Below are 5,361 nucleotides of genomic sequence, written 5' to 3'. Positions count from 1 at the left end.
AAATAAGGAAAGTTTAACATTAATTGTGGGGCACTTGCATATAAACTCTATGCTCAGCTGTGAGGGCCAAAACATCTCCCCTGCTAAGAAAAAAATAGCAACAAACAACAGACAGAGGGCCTTTTGGAAAAGACCTATTTCCTACAAAGTTACCTGTATTTCTTCTAGAAATGAAATGTGTAGCAATGTTCACCACCTCAGTTTTTAAAAAGTCACTTAAGAGGAGGAGCCGTCTCAGAGCAAGGTGGGATGCAGTGGCCTGCAGGTGTTGAGAGACGTCAGTGGACACAAAGCTGAAGGGACACAGGCAGGAAGGCAGAAGGGAGGGCTGCAGGGGACTAGGGAGTCGGGAGGGTAGCTGCAGCCACCTTACAAGAGCCCTGCGGGTCTAGATGGGGGCTTTGGATTTAATTTGAGAGTCAAGGGGTCGAGGCCAATAGCATCAAAGCTGTGCTCAAGGTTGAATAGCGGGAGTGACTTAAGGTAAACAGCTACCATGAAGTTTGCCGTTAATCAGAAGTAGGGGGTGTGGGGCTGAGTTGGTTTTTGGTAGGGACGGGGCACAGGAAGGGGCATTCCCAGGAGAATGGTCCTCGGCGGCGGCTGCAGCGGTGTGTCTGGTGCGTGCTGGCCTCTGCTGCACTGCCTGGGAATGCTTCATACTGGTTGAACAGAGGATGTACTCTGACAGGCCCTTTGAAGTACAAGATTTGGATGACGAATTAGAGAAAGCCAATAAAACCCTTCACTCAGGAAGTGTGGCAGAGTGACAAAAAGGGACCGAGTGGGCAGCAGGCGAATTAATGTAAAGGATTTCAGAGAAGGTGCTTCAGCTGCACAGCGGAGCTGTTTCCTCCCAGCTGCAGTTACTGGAGTGCCTCTTACTCCTAGGAGGGAAGACAGCGAATTAACCACTTGTTCGTGTATGGGAGCGCTGACTCTGGATAACACAATTTAAAAGAGATGGGCCAGAATGCCATATCATTGTTAGGAGTGTCGCAGGACACGCCTAGGTGAGTTTCTCTGCCAGAGGTAGTGTGTTCACTAATGGTGTGCATTTATCCCCCCAAAGATTGCCTGATAGTAAGGAAAGTTAGTGTAGGCAGAGATTGCTGTTTCTTACCAGCTACTCCATTGAGCGGTGCTAGCTGATACCCTGTCCTTTCAGGGTGAGTTTTCCAAACTGAGCCAGGCTAATCCCAGCACACTGAGAGGCTGAGACAGGTGGATTATGAGTTCGAGTCCAGCCTGGGCCATTTAGCAGTTTAGCAAGAGCTTGTCTCAAGAACTAACAAATGCACTGGGGGTGTAGCTCAGTGCACAGACCATTTGCTGGTGTAATGGTTTCAAGATCCCTTCTGGTGTGGATGATTAGAGGACTTGAGGGTCCCCTGGGACCCTGTGTTTATCAGGTCCTCAGTTAATCCCCGTGATCAGGCAAATTCGGTGAACTTTACTTAGATGTGTTCTTAATTCTTAATTAATGGCAAATCCTAGGCTGGACCTCAGCCCAGGGGTTTTGCCCATGCCTGCTGGTACCTGCACCTCTAAGAGGAGAAGGTGGAGCCCTTTTGCTCAGGGGTTTCACACTTGAAAGACCTGCTTTCTGTAGGCTCAGCATTTGCTTCAGTGACTCAGCAGTTGAAACAAGGCCATTTGGATATTTTCCCTCTTTTAATGTGGACAGATGGAATGATCTTGGTTATTAAAATGAGTTTCTGTAGCCAGGTGTGGTGGTGCACATCTGTAATCCCAGCACTCAGGAGGCTGAGGGCAAGAGGATCATTGCTAGTTTGAATCCAGCCTGGGCTAGATAGTGAGTTGAAAACCAGCCTGAACTGCATAGTGAGACCCCGTCTCAAAAAGGCAAAAAAAAAAGTTTCCCCTGTGAACTTTGTTTCAAGGTAATTTAGCAATAGGTGAGGAAATTAATCTCTGATAAGTCAGTTATCAATAAAACAAAATGATAAAAGGTGTATATTATCATTTTGCAATCTGGAATGCAGTAGCAGACCTCGGCAGCAATGAGCAGGGGCTGCTAAAGTCATTAGGTGAAAACTAATGGGCCCTTAGGGGTGTGAGCAGAATTACGGTGAACGTTTAAATTAGTAGAACATGTATTACAGTAAAAGACATTAGTTATTATTAATGCCATTAGTTCCCCCAAAATACTCCCCTCACCTGAAACACTTATCCCATTGTCCTTTCTGAAGCAGTTCTGGAAGTCCACGTCTGTGAGTGTCTTTAGTGGCGGTATTGTAGCTGATGTTCTGAATTGATTCAGAACATTTCCCTTTCGTGGTCACTTTGACCTTGGGAAAGAGCCAGAAGTTCCACAGTGCCAGATCCGGGCAGTGAGGCGGATGAGGAAAGACCGTGACGTTTTTACGAGCCTGCCTTTGTGCTGGGTGCCACTTGGCAGCACCGTTCCCTGTGTTTCTTGTCACACTTCCAGAACTGCATCAGTGGGTATCAAGAATGCTAGGATAGGTGCAGTCAGAGTGAGGGCGAGGATTTAGAGGGGGAATAATGCCAGTGTGTTGCTCACTGTTACACACTTTTTAGAGTTGTAAATTCACTGTGTATTTTGATCATGCCCTGTGTACTAAAAGAAGCACACCAGTAGACCTGATCACTGGCCAGCCTGATCATTGAAAGAGACTTCATGAGCATCCTAATGAGATGCACTAGGAAAAATCAGGTATCTCTTTTCAGTATTCTTGCCAAAAAAAAAAATCAAACCTAAATCAGAGCCTCTAGTGCACATTTGCTGGAAATGCAGTGAATAAAGAAATATGTTAAAGCACATTCAGGTGTGCAAATTTGGGAAGTTGTTGCTCCTCAAGTTATGGTCCCCAAACCAGCAATTCTGTTGTCTCTAGGAAGAGTTTGATCAAATGCAGGTTCCCAGGCCGTGCCCAAGGCCAGCCAGATCCAGGTCTGCCTTTAACAAGGCTTCTAAGTAATTTGCTTGTAGCTTAAAGTTTGAGAAGTATTGCACAGGACAGTGACCTAGTGTCTTCACAAATAAACAGCAAGGAGAAAAGGAGGGAATTTGTTCCACTTTACAAGAAACTTTAAAAATGTCCATCAAATGTCTCACGTTGATTCTTTTTTTTTATCTTGAATAAACTGTAGAAACATGAAATTTTTATTTTGGTTGTACACAAGATGATAGTAAAGAGTTACAAAACTTAGATGTGATGTTGTGACTTGGTAGAAGTCTTTAACCCTCGGGAAAGATACCCAGTGAAGAGTTTAAAATAACTTGAGTCCTGGGAGAGGGAGAGTGTGTGTAAAATTAGTCATAGATCGATAACTATTGAAGCTTCGTGGTGGCACATACGAGTTTATGACACTGTTCTCCCTACTTGTGTGTGTATAAGTAGTGTGGTAAAAGTAAATGTAAGTAAACAGCCATAGAGTTGCGTACTTTACAATGACAGCAGCAAAGATAATACAGTTGTCCTGTAATGTTCAAGCAGGTGTGAGGACCAGCTTCGGAATGTGGAGGCATGTAGATAGGGGTTGACAAAATGTACAATGTAGAATTGTATCTGAAAATGTTCCCAGCGTCATAGCCATTATTTCAAATCCAATGTCCAGCCTGAGTAATCCACAGGAAGGAGGAAACTATTTCATCATGGAAAGATACCGGGTATAGGATTTGATTTTTGTGTAAGTGGAGCCTTACATGTGTGAGGATGTTAGAATTGCCAATCATCAGGCCTTTAAAGGTGAGATGCTTTGGTAATGAGAGTCCCTACGAATAAGTTAAAAGTCAGACTCTCACATCCTGAATGCTACTTAGACTTACAGCAGTTATAGTCATTTTACCTTCAGGACAGATTTCTTGAGATCACCGAGGATGATGTGTATAATTTCAGACTTCAAAGATGGCCCCGCTGAAGGACCTGATTGTATGGTTGTGTTTTAACTCTGTTATTGCTTAGTGGCTACGATTTCCACCAGAGCAGTTCTCCCCTGTACCCAGCGCTTATTCCATTAAAATCACATCGGAAACCCACCCCTCATCTCAAGAGATCTTGCTTTGATTGGTTCTGCTCAGTGAGTCATAAACTGTTCTGTTTCCGAACTGCCCCAGAGAGCTTCTTAAAAAACACAAACACAAACTCTCACATTGGGATATAGCTCAGTGGTAGAACACTTGACTAGCATGCATGTTGTCCTGGGTTCGGTCCTCAATACAGAAAAATTAAAACGAAAACTCTTGCTCACTCCCAGTGGTTATTTTTCCTAGGTCTGCGATGGGGCCCCACAGTGTGCATTTCTGACAAGTTCCCAGGATGCAGCTGCAGACGGCACTCTGAGCTGTCAGTGATTCTAATGGTAGCTAGGGTTGAGAGGTGCTTGCTTTGGGTGGTAGCCCGGTGATAAAATAAGACCATTGTGTTCAACTTGTAGATAGTGGAAAAATGTAAAGTAGACCCTTGCTGGTTCTGGGACATGTTCCTTTATCATTATTGTGGCAGAATGGGGTCGGGTGGGGGCAGCAGCCATGGTCTTTTTGTCCTAGCTGGATGCCCTGGTGAGGAATGCAGCAGCTACGGGAAGTGTTGGGGTCCAGTTTGTGTGTTGGTTTATTATGGTACTGGGGATTGAACCCACAGCCTTTGTGTTGCGCTGCATCCCTGGCCTGTTCTTTTGTTCATTCATTCATCTAATTTTATTTTGACATAAGGTATAGCTAACTCACTAAGTTGCCACCACACCAGCCATCCTAATCTACTTTTAATTTAATAGTTTTGGCTGTTCTCTAAAAAAATTTTTTTTTTGTTTTGGTGTGGGCAGACCCCCTTCAGAGTCTGACTGATCCATCCTCATTTGTGGTTTTTTTTTTGTGTGTGTTTTTGGTTTTTCTCCGGTACCAGGAACCGAACTCACGACCTTGCGCTTGCCAGGCAAGCGCTTTTGCCGCTGAGCTAAATCCCCAGCCCCCCATCCTCATTTGTAAAAGGGGAGCGTTGGGCTAGAGCTGAAGAATCCTTACCATCACTCAAATTCTAGGATAAACAACTCAGTATTAACTTTGGAAAACTGATGATCTTGTTCAAGTTCATACGACAGCCAGACAGCCTCTCCTCACTGGTCCAGACCTTTCTTCTCTACACTCTACCTGCATTGTAAGGCCTTGTGGCCAGTGGCCAGTGGGACAGAGAGCATTGTGTGGGGAGATTGGGCATCTCAAAGGAGGTTCCGGGTGAGCCCCACACCAGGCTCCTGCTGGGGGACGAAGGGCGTCATCCCTACCTGCCAGACACTGCCAGGCTTGAGGGGTTCAGCTGTCAGTCATCACGTTTATTTCTTTCCATGTTTTGCTTTCTTTTTTTATTTTTATTT

At 44.9% G+C, this 5,361-nt stretch overlaps 1 protein-coding gene across 5 annotated transcripts in view; it reads left to right on the top strand.

The window, feature by feature from the left end:
• Polr3g (polymerase (RNA) III (DNA directed) polypeptide G (32kD)) overlaps positions 1-5,361 on the top strand; it is a 33,007-nt gene that overhangs the window by 3,677 nt on the left and 23,969 nt on the right. The window lies entirely within an intron of this gene.

The sequence above is a fragment of the Chinchilla lanigera genome, unplaced genomic scaffold (assembly GCF_000276665.1).
Source record: "Chinchilla lanigera isolate Chin_1 unplaced genomic scaffold, ChiLan1.0 scaffold00017, whole genome shotgun sequence".
Classification (NCBI taxonomy): domain Eukaryota; kingdom Metazoa; phylum Chordata; class Mammalia; order Rodentia; family Chinchillidae; genus Chinchilla; species Chinchilla lanigera.
This window is presented reverse-complemented; position numbering and strand designations above follow the sequence as displayed.